The sequence below is a fragment of the Suricata suricatta genome, chromosome 7 (genome assembly GCF_006229205.1).
Source record: "Suricata suricatta isolate VVHF042 chromosome 7, meerkat_22Aug2017_6uvM2_HiC, whole genome shotgun sequence".
Classification (NCBI taxonomy): domain Eukaryota; kingdom Metazoa; phylum Chordata; class Mammalia; order Carnivora; family Herpestidae; genus Suricata; species Suricata suricatta.
The window spans coordinates 71,910,883-71,919,497 of record NC_043706.1 but is presented as its reverse complement, the minus strand read 5'-3'; positions in this window follow the sequence as shown (position 1 = coordinate 71,919,497).

Below are 8,615 nucleotides of genomic sequence, written 5' to 3'. Positions count from 1 at the left end.
GCTCCTATGCATCAGCATTTCTGTATCTCTTGGGTAAATCCGTAGCAGTGCTATTGCTGGGTCATAAGGGAGTTCTATGGATAGTTTTTTTGAGGAACCTTCACACTGTTTCCCACAGTGGCTGCAGCAGTTTATATTCCCACCAACAGTGTAGGAGGGTGCCCGTCTCTCCACACCCTCGCCAGCATCTATAGTCTCTGGATTTGTTCATTTTAGCCATTCTGACTGGCGTGAGGTGGTATCTCAGTGTGGTTTTTGATTCTTTGATGTTGAAGGTGTAAGCACCATAGGTGCCCTAGACAAGCCTACCTTTGCATATGAGTTTAAGTTGTAACTACTCTTACCTATCCTCACAATGGGCACCAAATTAGCATATGTATGCGCAGTAACTTATGCCTGGCTCTTGTTTGTTTCTATTTCCTAAGTTAGGCTTTTTATCTCCAGGCCAGGGTAAACATTATCTTTGTGTTCTTTAACCCCCTTTATTTCCATGTCTTAAGTTTGTAAAGCTCAATAGAAGAGCCTTTTAATAAACATCTGCAGTGCTTTTTTTTAACTTCCTCTTTATAGAGGTGGGAATATGCTTCCTCCCATGAGGTATCTGGGGAATATCAGTCTGATTTGGAACACTGTGAGGCCTAATCAATAGCAACAGGCTTAATTTTACATGAGCAATCAGTTAACAGAAGGAGATGTGAGCTTCCGTCACTTGTGGCAGGAGCCGTGCTACATCTACCATTTCCTTACTGTGACTGTGTCATCCAGTAAGGCCCGTGCAGCTCCCAGCACCTTTGTCCACAGATCTAAATGTAACTTCTTTCAAACACTTGAGGTAAAGACTTCTGATAAATGAATTGTTCACCAGTATCTGGTTTACTTTAACCCCTTTAAAAAACTTCAGTATTTGATTTACAAATGATTCTGAATATATTCAAGGTGTAAGGTAATAGGTAGCTTCTACATAACATATTTTAATTTCAAAGTGATTTGTATAAACTAATCCTATAATGGGTAATACTGTAATAGGTAGACTAATTCTTTCCAAGAATGATTCCTGGCATATTGCCAATATTCTTTTTCATTGTTTGACTCCTTTTCACAGTTCATGATAGGAATTTTACTTAGACATACACCTAGAACAATTATCATCTCAATCATTGTACAATTTGCTTTCTTTATTGGAAATTGTCCATTTTATAGTTTCAAAATTTTAGCTTTTATTTTTCCATGTAGATTATAAGAGCTAGTGCATTTGAAACACAAGTGTATTTCTGTGTTCACTTTCCACACTATCCAACTAGGATTAAAGGATAATGTCTCAGCAGTTGTGTAAGTTCACATTCTTGGCTTCCAAGCAAAACTTTCAGAAAAGTTTTCTTTTCTTCATTGTTATTTGCAAAATAAAGAAATCCTGTTGTAGAATCAGTTCCTACCATGAATGGGCTGATTCTATCACAGTATCTCAGTGTCTTACAGTTGGACCTAGTTCAACATCACACTCAATTCAAGAACCCACTATCTAGCATGGATGGATGATCATCTATCTAGCCTTGGCTTAAGTGATAGGAAATTCATCTCCATAAAAATCTTGCTCTGTTTATGGTGTGGCAAAAAGCCCACTGGTTTGGGAAACAGACTGGATTACAATCCCAGTTTTAGCTGCATGTCCATCCCAGGACAAAGTTGTTTACCTTCTCTGAACCTTAACATCCTTGCCTATTTCTGGTGTATAAATGCTCAAAAGATGGCTAATGATAAACAATGAAGATAAAACTAGTTAGTGTAAAATATGCTCAGTAATTGATGCCCCCCCCATACTTTATCCCCACAGAAAGAAATATGCCTTTATAAATTAATTCATTCAATAAACAGTTATAGGCACACTGTAGAAGGGACTGTATATAACTATGAACAAGGTAGAAGGGACCTCATTCTCAAGGATATTATATTCTACTGAGAGAAAAGCAGACCAACAATAAGTAAATGAACTGTTTATAGGAAAAAAATCAAGTGACTAGATAGTGATAACCCATTATACAGAAAATTAAAATAGGTTTATGTACTCATTACCTAGTGGCTACATCAGGCAAGACATTGCTGAGAAAATATCATGCTGAAATCTGAATGACAATTCTACCCAGGGTCCTATCCTCATTGTGCTTTCTGGAGCTTCCCAGAAAAAAACAAAAACAAAAACAAAGTTTTAAATGGTTGAAGACAACTAGTATATCTACCCTTAGATTCTTTCTTTTTAAAGCTAAACATCACCAGTCCCTCCAACTATGTCTTCTGTAACATGATTTCAACAAAAAATTTCAACTGGGAAGATTCCTAGGTTTACCATGACTATCTTTAAATGTGCACTTAGAATGAAAACAATTCTCCAGATGTAGCCCAAACCATGTGAAATAGAAAGTATCTCTTCCTTTCATCTGGATTCTGTGCCTCATAATGATACATAAGCTTGCATTCACTTTTTTTTTTTTTTTTTGGTAGTGCTATAGCAAAATACTGACTAAACTGTCATCAACTACAAGAGCCTAGAACTCCTATTTGGACATATTGCCTCTTTCCTATGTTTGAACACTTGTTTCTGTACCAGAGCCTTACATTTACTTTGCTGCTGTGTGTCTTGTTCATTTCAATCTAGTTCTTCCAGCCTGTGGCGAGATTTTGAATCTTAGTTCTCTCAACTGTATTAACTATTCTTTAATCTCCATGTCACTCATAAATGTAGTTAATATGTTGCTCAGCCTATCAATTAGATGTCTAGCAGATACAAACCTATTTCAGAGCCATGCTACATTATTCAAGAAATATACTTTGTTCATGAGAAAGAAAAGTCACATTATTATGGATAATTGTCTTCTGAATTGAATTCACAAATCATGAGATCATGACCTGAGCTCAAACCAAGAGTCAGATGCTGATGTGATTGAGGCACCCAGGTGCCCCTCATCTGACTCTTGGTCTCAGCTCAGGTCGTGAGATCAGGCCTCCTGTTGGGCTCTGTGCTGGGTGTGAAGCCTACTTAAAAATAAATAAATAAATAATAGTAAAAAAAAAAAGAGCTGATGAGTGTTAAAGAATATAGACAATAATAGAGCCCTGTGTCATTCAATTAGAGATTTCTCTCCAGGCTGATAGAGGGCTGTTAATTTATTATTAGGGTTGTTAATTTAACCCAAATGTTCCTGGGTAACAGTAACGTATTAACAGTTTATTAATATGGTATGGTACTGACATAATGATCTAGAAGAAGCAGGCTTTTGATTCTATGTCCTCAAATTTGTTACATTTTCAAAATATGAGATTGTCTGGTGGACTTCTACTTCCTGGTTTAAAAGTACTTTTGTCAAGAATTCATAAAAATAATTATTAACTATTTGAGTCAATCAAGCATAAAGAAAATAATGTTCCCTATCGCTATAGTGCATGCTTATAAAACTAAACAAAGAATTTAGAACTAAAACTTTGAAACTTGGCATAAAACAAATACTCAGAGGACCAAGAACACATGCCTGAGTGTGGGAAAGAATTTGCCTTTGAAAAAAATTTAGAAAAAAATAAATTTAAAAAATCACAACATATTGCAGTGTGTGGGCAGATATTAGGCCTTATTCAGAGAAAAATGGCTACATGATGTAATTGTTTTGATACACTGTACACACAGAACACATTGACCTTGAGAAATTCAGTTTTTGAATTTTTATCTATTTCCCTAAAGACTTGACATTTGAATCTGATTCTTTTTTTGGTAAAACTATCTTAAAACTTAATCCGTGTTTCTTTTAGGCGGGGGTTACACTTGCCACTAAAACAGGCAGAAGCAAGTATTATCCCCTTAATAACATGGTCTCCTTTTCTCCAGCCCCGGATGGCTTGCTCATCGCCGGGCAAGAGTGAGGTGGATCATGATGGGTGGAACTGCTGCACAGGCTCCGGTCAGGAAAGAGGGAGAGGCCTGAGATAAAGAAGGAGTTTTGGTTAATAAAGCACACCAATGCGTTTCTAACCAGTTATTCTTGGAAAAAATGCATAAGGTCATGATAAATACATTTCTTCCTACTGATGTAGGAAACAAAGGCAAATGGAAAATTAAGTTTCCTTACAACTTACACCCCATTGATAAGTTCTTAAGACAGCAGAGTGACATTCCTCCAAGAACACCCAATTGTCTTCATGCTAATGCCTTGCTAGAGGAAAAATAACTGGTTAACTGGTAGAGCTCACAGTCATGCAGGACCAGAGTCTCTATCAGTTTACAATGCCTTAATGATTTACAAGGAAAACAACAATTTTATCAATAGCCAAACTTCCAGAAACCTATAGATTCCATTTCCTGGGCCCCTGACGTCACTCCTCATAACCCAAGTGCAGTTCTTTCTGCCCACAGATCCTGTCCCCATGCTTTAATAAAGCCACCTTTTTGCATGAAGACATCTCAAGAGGTCTTTCTTGGCAGTTGACTCTGGACCCCAATACTTCAAACTGCATCATTTGGCAACTACAAGCAGACTCGGTTTTCCATCTGGATTCTGGGCCTTGGTGCAAACTTGGTGAGTACTTTCTCTTCTTTCCTCTTCCTTTACTTTAATTTCAGAGAGTATGGTCTTATTGAAACAATTTCAGGTTGATTTCTCAGGCTACAATCCTCTAGCCTGTGGCTACTCTATGGGGAGGCTGGAGGTTAGCATCCTGCCTGGAATGGTAATAAGACCCAGAAATTTGATGCTCTCTCTCCATTTCTGTGCTTATACAAAGTTGTCTGTCTTGGGCACGGGACAACAACCTAAATGACTAGCATGGCTGCAAATCTTCAGACTCCCATGTGAGATTTGTTCCTTATTGGTTTAATGTGATCCTCTTCACATCCCTCACATCTTTGGTCTAGCCACTTCTGGATGGAGGACCTCCACTCAGAGCTGGCCAAAAACAGTACCTGACTGAATTAAATTCCAACCAGGACTATTTCCTACAGAAACTGGCTGTAAAGACTACATATTTTAGAATGTTGCTTAGACCATGATGGATTTCTGTCTTTATTGTTTTCCATCAGTGCCCCCTACTAACTACTTAAACCATGGAATTTGGTAATTTCCCCTTGTAAAAGTTTTCCTGTGTTTTCCATGGGTTAAAATCAGCAGTTCCTTATGGTCTTCATGGCCTGGCCTTCAGAGCAAGGCAAAGCAAGGCACAGCATGGCCTTCACTGCATGGCACCTATGGGAATGTTTGGACACAGTATGGCACAGTATTTCAGTCCATTCACCAGATATACATCTGTAGCCTCATATGCAAAGGGGTTGGGGAGGAGCACTAGCATCCTTCCTATGTTCAGAGCCTTTATGGCAAGATGGTGATCAATAGAGATTTTCATTTGAGGGTCACCTCCTGTCACGTTTGACCCATGGAACCTCTGACATATCCTGCATGGGATATCACCTGAGAGTCAAGAGGGAATTTTGATAATGGACCTTTTCTCTTCTTCAGTTTCCAAAGAATCTCCCTTGGAATGCCTTTTACTCCACTGAAAATAATTCAGATTGCAAAATTTAAGAAAGGAGTGATCTCTTGTAACAATGCATGGCTTCAGTAGGATCTATCAATTAGATCTCTTATGCAGAAAACAGGACAAATGGATGGAAGTACCCTAGATTCAAGCCGTCAGGACTCTAAATCAGGACCCAGACCTAAGTGCCTCTTGCAGAACATGTCTGGTCAGTAATCAGGCCAGTAAATTCCCTCTTAATATATTGATGATAATTATCTAAATAGGCCTCCTCCTAATAGAATCCAGGTTGCTGGAGGAAAAACAGTCCATTCCTAATAAAGGGGACAGTGACACTCTCACTGTTCCTCCTAATTGATGTGGGGGCTTCTCCCTCATTCATTTTCCAGGTTAATGGCTTTGATTGGAGCCAACTGCAGCTAATTGACCTTAGAGTACGGTCTTTAAGGAATATTCCTAAGCAGCTGCCAAAGTTCCCTTTGTTTCTGGGAAATTCCCTGTTTTCTCTGGCTCAGCATCAACTGCATATTTCTACTTTGGTGCAAAAAAGTACATGGTATCTGCTCATCTGTCTGAGCTAATGAGGTTTAGCACCAGGAACGGTCTTTCCCTGTCTTTTTGCAGTGCCTCACCTCTTCTGCCCCGCTTCTTGTTTATGCACCACTTTGGGTGTTGTCTGCATAACTGGCTCCTTTCCTGTCCTTGGTGCCTCCAGTGCCATTGACTCCTCCTCATACCCTCACTTTCATGGAGCCGAGACCATCTCCTGGACTTAATATCACCCACTTCAGATTTCCTCATCAGTGTCCCAAGTAAAAATTGACAATGGGGAACAAATTAATTGACTTTTAAGTGGACACATGTAAAACACATTCAGTGTTTAAGCTCATTAAGTTTGTTGGTTTAATTAAGATACATGTCTTAAGAGTTATCAGCATTAAATATGAAATTTTCATTCTACCTAAGTTTACTAATGGTTAGACATGTTCATGCAGACATGTTCTGCAAAAGCTTGTGTTATCTCTGTTGCAATTTGACACCAAAAAATGACTTAAAATGGTGGTTAATTCTGTCTCAAGGTTTTCATGGGTAATTGTTAAGATAGCTTTCAAAGTCTTCGGTAACCTGAAGCTTTAAAGTTTTGCATAGATGATAAATTGGACTGAATTCGTTGGACATCTAAGTCATTCCCAAATAGATTTATTTCCAAATAAAGTGCTAAAGCATTGATTACTAAGCAAAAGGTTTATCTGCTTTTACAACTTTTTATTGCAGAGAAACTAAGGATACTTGAGTCTGTTGAAAAACATATTTTGTGTTTAAATGTATCCATAAATTTGTCAACTAAAGAATTCTGTGTGACTGTTCATGATTGGTTACTACTTGGTTTTCATTGGAGACTAAGGTTTCTAAGAGTTGAGACTGATGGAATTAATGGAACCAACTCTGTATGTAGAAAAGTAGGAGATGTGTAAGGATGATATACAGAATAAAAAATACATTTTTGTTGAAGGTAAAAGAAAGTAATTTCATTGTAAATGAGTCTGGCTGTTTGGAGAGAAATGGCTGGGGCAAAATTGGAATGCAAAGTAAAGTTGTGGAAGATTTGTGAAAGGAAATCTTGGGAAAGGAATTTTATGTGTTGTCAGGTCAGACTAATGTTGAAATGAATGAATTTTATAAGTACACTGACAGGGTGCCTGAGTGGCTCAGTTGGTTGAGCGCCCGACTTCAGCCCAGTTCATGATCTCACTCACAGTTCGTGGGTTTGAGCCCTGCATCAGGCTCTGTGCTGACAGCTAGCTCAGAGCCTGGAGCCTGCTTCAGATTCTGTGTTTCCCTCTCTCTCTGCCCCTCCCCTGCTTATGATCTGTCTCTCTTTGTCTCTCAAAAATAAATAAATGTTAAAAAAATTAAAAAAGTATACTGGCATAAGATTGAAATTCTCCTTTTCTTTATTAAAAAAAAGTTTTCTTGGATTGTTGGTCTGTTTTGGATAAGAAAATGTAAAGAAAGTGTTTTTCTTTTGTGTCCCCCAATAAAACCAGTTTCTATGTTTTATCTTTATCAGACCTTTGATTACTTAAAGCTTCTCCATACTAAAGGAGCTAAGTTTTGCTAACAACTACATAACCCTACATATTTGCCTTTGGGATCTCTTATTGCTACATTGGTTAAACAAATAAGTTTTATAATGATCTGTAATCCTATTTAGGCATGTGCTTTATAACTTTGAGGTTTTTAAACAAAATTCCCCAAGATTTGAATTGTAGATGAAGGTTTTGCTTTTGTTTTTACTAATTAGGCCTTTTTATTTGGTATGTTAAGATACTTGAGAAGCACTGTCAAATAAAGTCTTGGGTTATATTTGGATAAATGCTGTAACTATTCAATTATATGCATGTTAAAAAATATATATATATACAATTCCTAAAGTTTTAATATGTTCAGGTATAAGGTCATCAATTGATATTCTGATTATTGAAGTTTTATGTGTTACATAAATAACCAAATTTCCTTGTCAATTACCTCACAATGAACTCTCATATTAGATCTTTAATAATGTCCATTTCTGAGTTTTTATCATTTATAATTGTTTTTATTCTCTTACAAAACGTGTTTTATATTCAAGGAGATTCATAAAAAGGAGTTTTAGTACAAATACAGGTATTTGATATCTTTAAGATCTGAACAAGAAGGGTCAGAATTTCCAGAACTAAAAAGCCACATTCAAAGTAAACAAGAATTAGTAACATTGAACTAAATGAACTGGAAAAAATGTGAGTATAGTTCTTGTAACTCTTATTTGAAACATTGCTCGTTCTCTAATGTTCTTCTGGATTGAGGAAACTTCTCTTAAGATGTCTATGACTTACAGAAATGTGATAAATTATTCATTTGTGAACCAACTGAAGCATTTAACTTTTCTCTCTACTTGAACTCTGATTTTTTTTTAAAAAGTCTCAGTGAGTAATCTTTCTTCCATGCAATCATAGTCATTTGCATAAGTCCAATAAGAATTTGTTCTCCTAGGACATCATTGGAAACACTATTTATTTTACCAAGACTTTGACTGGAATGTCATATTTGAGAAAGACATGCAT